The 16,106-nt window shown below is 42.2% G+C and overlaps 1 pseudogene; it reads left to right on the top strand.

Annotated features, from left to right (window-relative positions):
* Window positions 1–16,106, top strand: part of LOC135207302 (uncharacterized) — a 229,184-nt pseudogene that overhangs the window by 34,545 nt on the left and 178,533 nt on the right.

Raw genomic sequence — 16,106 nt, 5'->3', positions numbered from 1 at the left:
TATGGACATGCTAACTACTGTTTGATGTGCTATAAAAATGATGTTTGAGTTTGATTAGTAGAAAAACGTGATTCCACATGCTAGCACCAACAAATTTCAAATGTATTTGAGGTGTTTTTTTGCAGCATAATGAATGCAAGGGTAATTACTGTCGATTTCAGAATATTGTGCTATTTATCCAGTATTGATTTAAAGATCCTAACCAAGGGCTGCCTCATCTACCATCCCCTGATAGATGCTTGTGCGTGGTTCTCATACATTAATGGAATCATGTCTCCATGAACAGAAAATTAAAACTTTTGATTTTAAATATACTCGTAGTACTGCTTGACTTCATTTCTCACTGATTGGTGCCAGTTTTCACCTACATATGACTGAATGTAAAATGTAAAGAAGTGTTATGGGATATGACAGAGGAACACCTCTACTGTTCTTGATGTTGTGTACACCTTGGCAACTGGGTAGTAGTAGTTAGCTGTTATATTTGAAAGTTAGGGAATTAAAAGGTTCTTCTGAATGATGCCATATGTAACAGCTCCTTTTTTTCTTTCCTTTTTAAAGTAATATTCCCCAAAATAGCTATTCATCCAGTGTTACAGCATAACCCTTTACAGAAAAGAATAACTCTAATGTATGCAATCTTTGGAATTGCTTATTACACAGGTAATCTTTGTGGACAGTGTGTTTATCCTTTTCAAACTGTATGTCATTTTCCTTGTGCTATGTTTAATTAAGACTTGATAAAAATATAATTTATGCTTGTACTCAAGTACAGACTGGTGTTAGACATTTTCTGTTCTCAGCAGATTAGGTAGTAGTACTATTTGAAGAAGGTTCATTATTGGACTCAAGTGCCAACAAAAGCCTATCTTGGGCTAGGATTGAATTATTTTTTTAGTATGTATATATTGCAATTCTTGTTATTTCTGTATTATTATTGTTATTATTACTGGAATAGTTTGAGTCACAGTGCAGTATTCTTCTATTGTTTGTCATCAGTACCTATTGTTTTTTTTCAGTAGTACATACCTTATTGCAATGCTTTATTACATTGTAATTGATAAATATTTTTTGGAGGGTTTATCATCTTTGAGTAAAACAGGTCACATTCCTAATAAGCAGTTTCTTTTCACCAAATTTTAGGATAGTGTTTGAGTCCATTATTGTGAAGCTCTACAGCCATCAACATTGATGGGGTTAGCACAAAAATTACGTGGCAACATCATCCTCATTCGTCAAATTCGAGTGCATGCATTCTACAGGGGAAGGTATATTCATGAACCCAGTGGTCTTTATGGTGAATATCACTTTTATACATGTTACACATTTATGTAGGAGATTGCTTGTTTATTACACATGTATAAATACACATCTTAATTTATTTGGAAGTTCTTTGATGGGACATGGTTAATGTTGTTTGTTAAATAGTATGTCACATACAGTAATTAAGTTGCTCACTGTTCTTGCTTTGTAGAATTTCACGTAGAACAAAACCACAGTTACAACACACTGCTTATTAGGACTAGATATTCTGGTTCATTTACAGCATTTGAAGAAAAATGGAATGTATGTGGCTTAAATTGTTTGTGTTGGCAAGCTTAGCTTTTATGGCTAGTTGAATATCAGGTAAGTTATATTATTCACAAGGATAAGTAGAAGATAGTTTATTTGATCATGTAGAGTACTTTTGTAAATTTTACAACTGTTAAAATTGTAAGGAAAATACAGCTCATGGAAAAGTTCCTTTGACAGCTCATGTTTAGAAGGAATCCCACTAGCTGTGTTGCAGTAGAAATGCATACTGAACTTTTGATTAAACAAATCCACTATTTATACCATATACTATATCCACATTCATTACCGTTTAATGTCTGCACACTGAATTCTCATTTAAGAAACAGGAGAAGATCAGTAGTACCCATCAGTCACCTGCCTTACTTTTTTTGCTCTCTGAATATGAGACTTTGAGATCAGAGGAACCAGAAGGAAGGAACTTACCATTTTTGATGTGGTTGTATGAACAAACATAGTTTGTTTCATAAACAGTTCAGTTTTTTCATCACAGCCCCATCACACATTGATGGATGGATGTATGATATTTAGGGCTAAAGCCCAGGCACTGGGGCCAAGAAGGTCATTCAGCGCCGTAATGAAGGTTAAATAAGTTGAATTAAGGTAAATGAATGTATGAATTAGTGAAAGAAATGATTCATAAAATTAGACGTGACTAATAAATAAATTAAAAATATGAATTTTAATGAATGGAGTAATATATATTTAAAATAGTTTAATATTAGTCTTTAAAAATTTATATATGATTTATAAAAATTTATCTAAATATTATTAAAAATTTCTATACACTTTAAAAAGGAGATGAGAGCAGAAATGTCTGCTTCATCTCCCAAGATATTTGAGAGGGATTTACCCTGGAAATATCTTTCTCTTTGGTTAAAATATCTGGGGCAAACCATCAGAATGTGCTCCACTGTTTGTATCTTGTCACAGTAAGCACACAATGGTGGGCTGCTTCCTTCTAAAATAAACTGATGGGTTAAATAAGTGTGCCCAATCCTTAACCTCGTTAAAATAACCTCTGCTCGTCTGTCAAGCTGGAATGACGAAGGCCACGGCTGTATATTTTTCCTAATACTTCTGTACTTACTGTTATTGGCAAGAAGAGGAGAAGTCCACCTTTCTTGCCACTTACTTAATACAAAAGACCTAATAGGACCTTTTAGGTCTGTATGAGGCACTTTCCTGAAGGTTGTTTCTGGCAGAGCGCTAGCAGCTTTTGCTTCCCTGTCTGCCGTCTCGTTTCCGTGAATCCCCACGTGAGAAGGAACCCAACAGAAAGAAACCGACTTACGCAGACAATATATACGAAAAAGTGACTCCTGAAGCTTTTGGATTAATGGATGAAAGCTATTAAATCTTTTGATAGCTTCTAAAGTGCTTTTAGAATCAGAGTAAATGACAAAATTAGTGTCACTACTTTGAAGAACTAAGTCTAGGGCAGAGACTACGGCTGTTAATTCGGCAGTGAATATTGATGCAAAGTCAGGTAATTTAGCTGTATATGCTGTATCACCAAGGATAACAGCACACCCAACACCACTATCTGACTTTGATCCATCTGTATAAATCTTCCCATAATTGGCATGGGTAACGTCGTGCTCTAAGAATTTTCCCCTAATCTCCTCTTCAGTACAATCCTTCTTCTTAAATGATTTCTTGCATACTAATGCTTCAGGAATAAGCCATGGAGGATTTACAGGATGTTTTACTTCCAGGACTTTCTGGGATTTGAGATGGTTATCCCTAACATCCTCATTCAGTCGAATTTGGAATGGTTTAGAAGCTCTTGTACCAGAGAAATTCCGCGAGTCTGTTTCCTTAAGTACCTCAAAGGAGGGATTTTTGTGGGCACTTTCATTCTAGCCAAGTATCGCAACCCTAGCTCTTGCCTTCTTAGATCTAGGGGAAGATGATCTGTGTCGACATATATGCTTTCAACAGGAGAAGTTCTAAAAGCCCCTGAGCATATTCTCAACCCCATGTTCTGTACAACATCCAATTCCTTTAGCTTGGTTTTACAAGCTGAGGAATAGATCTGACAGCCATAGTCTAGCTTGGAGCGACACAGTGAGTCATATAGCCTCAAAAGGGATTTTTTATCAGCCCCCCAACTAAAACCAGAAACAACCTTTAAAATATTCAAAGATTTATTCACATTAATCTTTAGGGCATTTATGTGGCTGGCCCATGTTAGTTTGTGGTCAATAATCATCCCCAGAAATTTTACTTCACTTTCATAAGGAATGATAGATCCTCTTAAACTAAGTGTGGGAACTTCTTCCACACGCCGGCATCTGGTAAATCTTACTGCAACTGTTTTGGAAGAGGAGAATTTAAAACCATTCTCATCAGCCCACTTAGTAATTGCGTTAATAGACCTTTGCAGATGTTTACATACTGACAATGAATCATCCTGTGCAGTATATTGCAAGGTCATCAACAAAAAGTGAGCATTTAACAGGAGGCAAGATTTTTTCAACCACACTATTTATTGCCACTGAAAAGAGTGTTACACTTAAAACGCTTCCTTGGGGAACTCCTTCCTCCTGCACAAAAGGTTGGGAGAAAGAGTTTCCCACTTTTACCTTAAAAAATCTGCCCGTTAAAAAGGAATATATAAATCTGATCATTCTTCCACATATGCCCATCTTGTGCAATTTTTTCATGATGCCAATTCTCCAGGCAGTGTCATATGCTTTTTCGAGGTAAAAAAAATACTCCAATGGTCTGACATTGTTTGGCGAATCCTTGCTGGATTTGGTTGGTCAGCCTCAGCAACGGATCAAGGGTGGAGCGGTTTTTCCTGAAACCAAATTGAAATGATGATATTAATCCTTTAGTTTCTAAGTGCCAAACTAGTCTAGTATTTATCATTTTCTCCATCAGCTTACACACACAGCTGGTTAGAGCTATTGGTCTATAGCTGGTGGCTAGGGAAGCATCTTTATTAGGCTTTTAATTGGAACAACTATGGATATTTTCCAGTCGTTGGGTAAAATTCCAGTTTCCCATATTTTGTTTATAATCTTCAGTAAATATTTTTTGGCATCCTCTGGGAGGTGTTTTAGCATTTCATATATGATTGTATCCTCACCTGGAGTTGTGGATTCACTAGAGGAGAGCGCCTCCTGTAATTCTCTCAAGGAAAACCTGTAGTTGTATGGTTCAGATTTTCCTGAATCGAATTCCAGAATCATTTCAGAATTCCTAATTTTTTTAAATTCTCGAGAATAATTCTTGGCGCTGGAAACTTCAGAAAAGTGTTTTCCTAGCTCACTGGCAACTTCAGTGGGCTCTGTGATCAGTGTCATTTATTTTTAATGAGGGTAATGGTGACGCAACAAATTTCCCACTCAGTTTCCTTATTTTGCGCCACACCACTTTCAGTGGAGTCTTTGAGTTTATTCCATTAATATAGTAGAGCCAACTTTCTCTTTTGGCTCTCTTATAAAAGCGGCATTGTTTGGCTAAAGCACGTTTGTAGATTAATTTAGACTGAGGAGAACCACTAGTTTTGTAACGTCTGTAGCACTTCCTAGTAACTTTCCTCAGAATACCACAAGTCTTATTCCACCAGGGAACTGCAGGTCTACGAGGTTTGCCTTTTGTTTTGGGAATCGAGCCTTCAGCACTCCTTCCAGAGTTAGAATTCAATAAAATAATCATAAGCATCTAGATGAGATTGAAATGACTCAAACTCCCTATCTAGTATGACGCCCTTACTGAATTTATCCCAATCTGCCTCCTCTACCTTCCACTTCGGTAAAACTTCAGATGGACCATTCACAGCATATTTTAAATGGATCGGGTAATGATCGCTCCCATTTAAATTTTCGTTAACAGACCAACTAAAATCAAGGTGGATGCTTGTTGAAGAGATACTAAGGTCCAGGGCAGAGAAATGATTATCATGAATACTGTGGAAAGTCATTGACCCATTATTATATAGGATAACATCATTCCTATCAATAACGTCTTCAATTAATATCCCTTTACTGTCTAGAAACCGACTTCCCCAAAGGGGGTTGTGGGCATTAAAATCTCCTAGAAGTAGAAAAGGAGCTGGAAGTTGGTTAATTAAGGCCTGAATATCTTCACTGATAAAAACAAGATCTGGTGGAAGGTATAAGGAGCAGACTGTTATCCTCTTTTCCAAGATGACTGAAATAGCAACAGCTTGTAGAGTTGTATTTAATTTTATTATGGAGTGCTGCAGAGCTTTATTAACAATAATTGCAACACCTCCATGGGCCCGACCACCACTTAGGGGAGAGGAGTTAAATATTGAATAATTTAGTCCAGGATTATAAGGGTTGTTACCTAACATTGTCTCCTGAAGGCATATAATCCCTGGATTGGATTCATGAATTAAGACTTTAAGGTCTTCTGCACGGGCTCTGAGACCTTTACAGTTCCACTGAAGGATATCAAACATGAATGTTACGGTGGAAAAAATTGCTACTTCCCACTCCTTAGAGGGGAAGTACTGTTCCTAGTGTGGAGAGGAAAGTTCTCCTTTATAAGAGACTGTTTCTTTAAACCCTTTTCATTTGAATTGGAATTTAGTTTTTGGCTGATCATATTTTTGGTATTGATTCTGATCAGAATTTCTACTGTGATTCCGTGAATCACAAGGTTCATTTGTCTTAGGCCGGCAAGACTGATCAGAACTCATATGTTTTTGGGCTGAAACTGCTTTTGGAACCACCTTTCTAGGTGGAGAGATCTCTTCCAAAACACTGAACCCATTTGAGGTTTTTATTTTAAAGCCGTCATTATTTGGGGATGTATTCCTTGTGCGCTTCTTGGTGGTTGTAATTATAGTTTTGCTTTCATTTTTGTTTGTGGCTGTGACAATTGATGGCTCTGAAGTAGCTCTATCTAATTGGGCTTGGTCCCTTGGTTTATTCTTGTTGGAAGTGTTTTTGGAACAGCTTCCCGAATTGTTGATGGATTTTGGCTCCCTTTTTTTGGGAGGAGAGCCTGCAACTATCATATTAGTCACCTTTGTATTGACTTTGGTAGGAGAGTTTTCTGTACTTCTTGAAGTACAACTTTTGGTGTTGGAGTTCAAGGCACTAGCAGATGAAAATTTCCTGACAGAATGGGGATTTTCATAATTTACAGTCCGTGGAGTAGCAGGTATGTGATGCCTATTATCAGATGCAGTTGTTTGTTGTCTTACATTGCTGGAACTTTTCATAAGTTTTATTACCGAAGCATAGGTAGAGTTGGCACTTTTGTTTGCCCCCATTACCACACGCTTTGCTTCGCTAATGCTGACATGTTCATTGTCAGCCACTGCCAATACTACATCTTCAAATCTGTATCTGAGGCAAGTCCTAGAATTTGGAGAGTGATCACCCTTACACTGAAAACAGTATTGGGTTGCTACACACTCGTCAAAATTATCATGCTCCGCAGAGCACACAGAACATCTTTTTTTGTTTTCACAAGAGTTTTGAATGTGGCCATATTCAAAACATTTGCGACACTGTTTCGGATTTCTTTTATATCTTTTAACCTGCATCCTCTCATGGCCAACAATGATAGTATCAGGTAAGTAACTGGAGGAGAAGGTTAAAAGGATAGCTGCATCCCCTCCTAGCTTTTTTACGTGAGATACACAAGGAGGACATCGATTGAGAATCTCCTCCTCTTCAAAAACATGCAGGTCTTTTGAGTATACTACTCCTTTCAGTGTGTTAAAGAATCTATGCGATGCAATACATTCGATATTTCCACTTTCAGGAGGTTTAAAATTCGCTAGCAAAATTGCTTGGGTTTCATTACCAGCTTTTTAATAGCAAGTTCTTTCCATAACGCTTCAAGTTTCCAATGGGAATGGAACCTTCCTTGCTCTCGATGCATTCAGCAGCCTTTATCAAATTTTTTCCTCCCTCCTTGTAGCTAGCAACATGCCATATAGGGGTAGGAAGCGCTCTGGTACATGGGGCTGGTCCATGTTCTTCATTCTTAGGGATAAAATCAAATGGCTCGTCATTTAAATTTTTCACTGAAAACACTTTCGTGCTAAGAACCGAATCATTAAAATGTGGCCATGGAGTCTTTGTTGGTTGGCCTCACCTAGCTTCCAAGGGTGAGGAAAATTTAACAAAAGCAGAAAATGACTGCTTGTCTTTTTCCAGAACTAATTTAATTCTTTCCACTTTACCAAATTGTTTCATTACACTGTACAAACATTCATAATCTAATGACAAGTTTATATTAGTGCAATGAAGGACTCTACTATAAGGATCAAATCCACCAGATTTACTAATACCCTGGTGTCTCAGTTTTTCATTCTGTCCGATAGCCAAGCTCATATCCATCTTGATGCCAGAAGTCGTTGCCAGTGCCAGTAAGTCGTCGGATCCAGGGGAGGGAGAACTAGTAACCAAATCCATAGAATTATGCCGGTTCACATTCAGAAGTCCAAAAGGTGTGCACCCAATACCCAAGCACCCCCCTGAGACCCCAGCAGCCACCCATATTCAGATCAAGGGAAATCAATGGCAGCCTCTAATGCCCAAACTCCCCACCCCACGCCCCAACAAACCCGCACAAGGCCCAACAAAGCGGATCCCAGGATACTAAGCACGCACAAACCAGACCACCTCACACAAACCGGCTCACCTACACACCCAAAACTGCTTGGTTTTATCAAGAAAGTGTCGTGGATCAGTCAGGTATTCACATTCTCCACCAATGGCACAAGTGAGAGTTGATTCCCAATAGTCCACCCCATACCCTACCCTTACGGGATAGCACCAATACGCTTACAGTGGCCCAGGTATAAGCCTATCCGCCTGCTGGGAGTTCTGCCCCCACTAATGGGGACCGACTCCCCACTCCAAACGTATTGGTGGGCTTCCGGACAAAAGCCAGGAGTTCCATCCCAAACACCAGCCCCCCCTGGATTCCGATGGGCTGATGTTTGGAGATGGTTCCGCCCTCAAGGTAGCAATGGGAGGGTCCCATCACTATCTCTTGGGTCCAAACCATATCAGATGGCGACTCAACCACCACAACTCCCATAATTAGCTTCGAATGCAAACCCCTTCCAAAACACGACCCCTTCTCAGACTTACCTAAGCAGTAAAATTTAACAAAAGTGGAAAATTCCACATAATTAATCCAAATGCTAATAAAAAATATTACATGAAGGAGAAGGATGTAGTAAGAATGAAAAAATTGCAGAAAGAAGGAAAAGTTCTGACTAATTTAGTTGGATCAGCAGCTGGGCCCCAAGGACCACTGAGAAAGCAACTCCACCAGGCATCAGAGCCCAGCTGCTGGTCCCTAAGCCCCCTACCCACGTCAAGGGGTCAGCATCTAGGGGGCATCACCCATTGAATTGCAATTTAGGTGGTTGGACTTAGACGCTGAATGCTCCAGAGTGTTAATCAAAACCTACAGGATTCAAGCATGTGAAGACAACTATAAGCTAGTAACCTTAGCTCTGGTAACTCAAGTGGTCATTATAAGTAAGGCCAAGTCCCTTAGAGAGTAAAATTTGGCCTGCAGTTACAACTGGTCCCAATGTATGCAGCTTCATTAGCTTTTGTGTGGTTAATCCCAAAGGTAGTACAGGCAGTTCCCAGTTAACGGCAGGGGTTCCGTTTCTGACAGCATGACGATAACAGCACTGAACGGTGCCGACAACTGGGGATTGGCAGTGCTGTTAAGTGGGGATTGCCGGCACTGTTGAGTGGGGATTGACACCTATAACTGGAGGTCAGTGCATATTGGTGCCAAAAATCCATTTATTATCATCGCTAGACAAGTGCTGTAAAACCAGATTGCTGGTAACCAGGGACTGCTTGTACTAACTTAAGTTGCTTGGCTCACATTTAAATGATATTAAAAACCAGTGAAGGAGAGAGGCATCTGATTTTGTGGACTAGTGTCCTGGGTACTCACTGCTGCCTACTACATACGTATACAGGAATTGGCCCGACTGCTGTTTTGAAGAGGTTGTGGCACTTTCCATGCTGATGATAGCGGCCTTGTTTGTAGTTTGGGTCAGTTTGTTGGAGATTCCCTGTATCTAGTCATTGGTGAACAAGAATGAGATCTAAAGGTATGAAACCCTTATGTGCTTGATGTCAGAGGGAGACAGGTCAGAGAAATAAGTTATTGCTGAGTAGGCAGTCCCCGGTTATCGGCAGACACGGCTAGTGGCAATCCAGTTTTATGGCGTTTGTCTAGCGCCATAAAATCGGCGATTTATGGTACCATAACATACCCAACAGAGGCACCATTAGCTGGTTACTATTGGTACCATTAACCGAAACTCGGTGCCATAAGCCCCATAAATCGTTGAGTTTTGGTTAATGGTGGTTTTTTGCTTATCAGCACTCAGCTGAGTATGGAACCCCTGTAGTTCTATGTATTTACAGGCAGCCCCCACTTATCTGTGGCATCGATTAACATCATTTTGGTTTTACAACACTTGGCTAACAACATCATTAAGGGATTTTGACGTAAGGAAAAATCTATTTCTGGGCGATTGGCTCGTGTCGCCAGCGAAATATCCTTTAATCTATTATTTCTAGGGTAAATGTACTAACACATACCAGAGAATAAATAAAATAAAGAAAAAGGTCAGTATAACTGACTCGCTCACCCTCCAGGAGGGTGTCGGTATGAACACTAGGCGAGTGAGACCACTACCACGAGCCAAATGCCAATAGAAATCTCCCACTACAAAATCCCTCCAAGAGGGGAGCCGACCCACAGAGTGAGCAGCTCGTACTACTACTACTCCATCCCATGCTGCCGACTGCTGCGCCTCTGGTGGCCATCCTGAAGTTAGCAGACAATCTTGGGCGAAGGGATGGGTATTGGGTGGGATTTCGCCTGGCGACACGAGCCAATGCGCCCACCCAAGAAATAGATTTTTCCTTACGTCAAAATCCCTTTTCTGGGCTCAGCTCGTGTCGCTGCGCGAAATCGTACCAGAGAAATAGCACAAGATTGTAAACAAAAGTAATAAAATGAGAATAAAAATAAATCAGAATAGGTCTCAAATAAAAGATAAAATATATAAGAATAGACTATAATTGCTAAAAGATACATATACACAGGGGTATAAAAATAGAAATATGCTTAAATTACCCTTAAATCTAATCATGTTTGTAAACATGAAGGTAATTACATATGTACAGGTAAAATTATTTACATGTATCAATGTTATCTGTGTAACAGCATGTATCAAAAGTATAAATAGCAATTAATAAAAACAATCAACAATAATAATATATAAGGGAATGTATATGACTTAATATACAAAACCCGTAATCATTATAATATGATGTATCCCCTAGCATAAAAATAAGGGGAAACATCCATGAGATCAATGTGTATAATCATTTGTGAGTGTCCCTAACCAGACAATAAGGGGCACCCACTACACTATCACAAAAGCAGCTAAGACACAAGGTGAATGCAAATGAACCAGGTAGGAATAGACGAACTTTTGGGTGAGGCAGGTAGAAAGGAGGACTGAATCTTCTACTACAAACTAGCTAGAGTCAGGGGAAACTATGTTACCCGCTGCTACTGCTGGGAATTTCAGAGCTTCCAAGGACTTAAGGTAGTGACGTTTGAACACTGTCGGCGATTTCCATCCAGTATACTTTTTCAACTCATCGAAGTTCATATGTTGGAAATAATTAATTGAGGTGGCTACTGCCCTGACATCATGTGCTTTCGGGAAAGAGTCAGGATTGGCTTGCTTAATAAAGTACAGGATTTGTTGCCTGATGCTTTAATGGATAAAGTTCCACCTTTTTCCCTCCTAAAGAGGGGACCCGACGAAGATGAGGAGGTCCTAGACAGAAAGGCTCGTAAGGTTGTAACTGGGCAAAGAGATACATCTTTGTGGAAGGGGTAGTACCTTCCAAGGTTCCCACCTCATCAAAGGATCTTCATTCTTTGCTAAAAAGCTACGTTCCGGAGAAAGTAGGACTTCTCCTGTGGGAAGGAACTGAATATGATCCGGGTCTCTGGATAGAGCCGACAGTTCTGAAATTCTTGCTCCTGAAGCTAAGCTTAATAAGAATAGGGTTTTTTCTTAAGAGCATTATAAACGAGCATGTGTCATTATCGGTTTCGGAAGCCAGTTTTAGAACATCGTTTAAGAACCATGAAACTGACGTAGGCCTTACAGAAGGCCTAAGCCTAGCACATGCCTTAGGAATAGACGAGAAGTAGGAATCCGTCAAGTCTATGTTAAATCCAAATTGAAATATCTTTTTCAAAGCTGACTTGTTTGTCTGTAATCGTGCTAGCTGCTAAACCTTTTTCAAATAAGGATCTGAAAAAGGATATAGCTGAATTAACTGTCATGATTCTAATATCCGAATCTCTCAGGAAGGTTGCTAACTTTTTGACAGCAGCATCATACTGCTCAAAGTCGAATCCCTTTTATCGGATTCCAAGAATAGAATATTCTGAGGGTCAATATTCGCATCTCTTTTTGCCGCAAACTTCATGAAATCCATAAAGTTAGGGTTTTGAGAATCCCTGAGGAAGCGAACACAGTCTTCATTTGTACTGACTGGGAGAGCTTGGGACTGGGGATCTGAAGAGGACGAAGGCCCAGCTCCAAAATTAGAGGATACCAGTTGCTCTTCGGCCAATCTGGGGCTACTAGAGCCACTTGACCCTTGAAAGTCCTGAGTTTGTTCAATACTTTCATGAGGAGATTCACTGGAGGGAAGACGTAAATCTTCTCCCAGTTGTTCCAGTCTAGAGCCAGGGCGTCCGTGGCATAGGCCAGAGGGTCCAGGTTGGGGGCTACATAACACGGTAGTTTGTGGTTCGCTTGTGATGCGAAGAGGTCCACCTGTAGCCCTGGGACTCTTTGAAGGATCCATTGGAACGAACTGTTGTCCAGTGACCATTCCGACTCTAGGGGTACTGATCGGGATAGGGCGTCTGCTATGACGTTCTTACTCCAGCTATGTGAGTGGAGGAAAGATGCCAACTGAACTTGTCTGCCAGGGAGAAGATGGCTATCATGACGTGATTTTAGATGACGTGACTTGGAGCCTCCTCTGTTTATACAATGTACTACCACTGCGCTGTCCAGGACTAGCTTTATGTGGGAGTACTTGGGTGGGCGTAACCTTTTTAAGAGTCAAGAACACTGCCATTGCCTCCAGTACGTTTATATGGAACTGACGGAACTGAGGTGACCAAGTCCCTTGAACCTTTTTGACCTGGGAATACCCTCCCCAGCCGCTTAAGGACGCGTCTGTGTGGATGGTGACCCCTGGTGGAGGGAACTGAAGGGTACTGACATTGATAAATTCTTGACTCTCGCCCATGGCCGAAGTCGATTCTTTAGAATCAGAGGCACTGAGGATAGTTTGTCCCTGGACCTGACGTTTGCTCGCGAGCGCCAGATTCTGGTTAGGTCTTTCAGTTTGGCTTTCATTAAGACGTTTGTCACTGATGCAAACTGGAGAGAACCCAGGATCCTTTCCTGGGCTCTCCTTGACGCTAGTTTGTGACTTAGAAATGCTTGACTGACTTTGCTATTTCTTTCCTTTTGGTTGATGGAATCGACAGAGTGTGGGATGATAGATTCCATTGAATGCCCAGCCACTGAAAGTTTGACTCTGGAGTGAGTCTTGATTTGGTCCTGTTTATTTTGAAGCCTAGATATTCCAGGAACTGAATCACTTTCAGAGTAGCTCTGTTGCATTCCTCGACTGATGGGGCCCAGATCAACCAATCGTCGAGATACGCTACTACCATGATCCCTTGCGATCTGAGTTGTTGCACTACCACTTCCGCTAGCTTCGTGAACACTCTGGGTGGCCACGTTGAGTCCGAAGTGGAACTACCTTGAAGGAGAATGTCTGGTCTCCTATCTTGAAACAAACCAGATACGGACGGAAGTGTCTTGCAATAGGGATATGATAGTAAGCATCTGTAAGATCGATAGAGGTGGTGACGGCCCCACGGGGAAGTAGGGTCCGCACCTGTGAGATCGTGAGCATCTTGAACTTGTCGCAGCGGATGGCTAAGTTTAAGCGGGACAAGTCTAAGATTACCCTTCTTTTTTGTGAGCCTTTTCTTTGGCACGCTGAACAAGCGACCTTGAAATTTTAAATCTCTTGACTCTCGCTATAGCTCCTTTTTGAAGGAGATCGTTCTGCGTACTCTGTCAATTCCTTGGAAGGAAGTTGACGGAAAGGTCTGGATGGAGGTGGTTCGTCAACCAGCTCCAACCCAGACCTTTTTGACACTATGCTCTGAGCCCATTGGCTGAAGTTCCACCGGTGGCGAAAGTGAAACAGCCTCCCCCCTACCTGAAGTTCTTCATTGGTTCTGGTAACCGCCTCGGCCTCCTCTGAAGTGCTTTCCCCTTGTTAAAGGGGCCTCCCCGACTCCCTTCTCCCACGAAAGGAACGCTTACCTCTACCTCCCTTACCCGAGCGGTATACTTCTGAGAAGCTTGACTCTCGAAGGCTTGATTGTAAGCTGGGAGGAGATGGCGTAAGAGGTGGAGGGCTGAGGCTGAGGGGATAATCACATAAATTGGCTGTGATTGACCTTTAGAAGTGGAGGGTTGGGCTGTCTGCACTAACGGTACTGTTGGAACTTGTTGAGGAAAGCGTAGTTGCTTCTTCTGGTAAGGGTTGGAAACGCCTGGGTTTCTTTTGTCCCTTACCATTTAGGAGTCAGGTCTTGCCTCCTCTTAGCCGAAAGGCCCCAACGATCCTTAAGGCTCTGGTTTAACCTGGTAGCCTCTGACTGACCTCCTTAACCATAGCTTCTGGGAAGAGATCTGCTCCCCAGATGCTAGACGAGAGTAACCTATTCGGTTCATGCCGAATGGTTGCCTCTTGTAGGACATGCTTCCTACAATTCGTCCGAGCAGTGGCAAACTCAAACATATCTGACTGTACCGTTTGAGTCAGGGCTTTGGTCATGAGCTTAAAAATCGGTTCTGATCCATAAGCCATGGTAGCTACCTCAGACATAGCCATAGAATTGATGGATTCTTGGCTAGACGCGATTTTGCATCAAACTCAGCCTGAATAAGGCTATCTGGGAGCCTGGGTAGCTTTTCACCAAACTGCTCAATAGCACAGTCGGTTTTGAGTTTGCCAGCTGAGAATGTATTCGGCAAGTCTTCCCACAATTCTCCAACTGAGGGGAGCAACGGAGAAGTGGGATCCGCTTCCTTCAACTGCGGTATAGGTTCCCCCTTCTGGGCCGCTGGGATGGTCGACCTCGCGATCTTGGTTAGGAACGGGAGCGGGGTACTCTCATCCATTGTAAAAATGGTAAGGGACTCTTAAATGGTTGTATCTTGGTGTTAGAACAATCCATGTCCTCTAAACACCTGAGCCATTCTCTCTGAGCCTGGTCTCGTGAAGTAGAGGACTGTCTCCTTAGGTACCTTATCGTCCCGCACCATAGCCGACGGCGTAAGCCTTGCGTAGCCTATGAACGGAGGCTGGAGGTCTTCCGGGAAGAACTCGAAGTCCTCTATTCTTCGAGTCCCAAATTCCGGTATAGAGATGAGACCGTCCTTGGAATGGGGCGTATGACGCTACTCTCCACGGATTGTTCATAGAGAACTGAGGTAGTGAGTCATACGGGAGGAAGTTGGGATCCACTCGTGTTGGACAGTGGAGGAGAGGCTAGAGGAGCTTCTCTCAGCCCGGCTATAATGGAGTCCTGGGAAGTAATCCTGTCCGACAGACGAGAGATCATTTGCTCCATGCTACTCTTTAAGGACCCAACCATGGTCCCCCACCTGTTGCAACAGGCCAGCATTGGAGTCCAAAGCCGGAGCTGCTGCGGAGGTGGAGGGGAGGCTCTGAATCGGAACCAAAGGTAGCGGAACTGGTGATTCTGCCGGAGTGCGAGATCTCTCTCTGGAGGATTTACTCCTCGAGGACTTAGAGCCGGAGCTAGAAGCTTTAGACCTGGATGCTCCGGGATTCCCAGCCGGGAGACTTACGGGAGGAGGATGAAGCCGAAGTCGTCTTCTTAGACGACGACGACGTCTTAGTCAAAGTCATCACCTTAGACTTGACCTTAGGTCTAACCGAAGCACCAGGAGGAGAATATATTTCGTCACCCGTAAAGCCTTGGTGGATTGAAGGTTATGGAGAGTTGCAGGGGTAGAAGAAACAGTTACGCCCAAGGGTGACCCTTGGGTGTCCACCGTACCTACCTCGACCAACAGGTCGTCTATACCTACCATAGGTTCAACATTAATATCTAGGGTCGCGACATCCGTAGAGATATCCTGGTCCTGATCAGTTAATGAGGTGGCCAGCTGTTGTTGGATGAAGGCGATAGTCGGATCCGCTTCTATCGGGTCGACGTATCCTGTCGCCTTGCCTCCGGGGAAGATTAGTAATGCCAACCGCTTCTCTAGGATGTAGGGCTGTCCCTTGGCGGCGTTTTTCCCAAAACCGCCGACCCAGGCCCGCAGGGTAGCCAGTGCGGTATCTCTTACCGCCGGAGCCTGGAAGAGAGGGCGTAGTTTAGATTTA

The sequence above is a fragment of the Macrobrachium nipponense genome, chromosome 32, assembly GCF_015104395.2.
Source record: "Macrobrachium nipponense isolate FS-2020 chromosome 32, ASM1510439v2, whole genome shotgun sequence".
NCBI classification, from domain to species: Eukaryota; Metazoa; Arthropoda; class Malacostraca; order Decapoda; family Palaemonidae; genus Macrobrachium; species Macrobrachium nipponense.
This window is presented reverse-complemented; position numbering and strand designations above follow the sequence as displayed.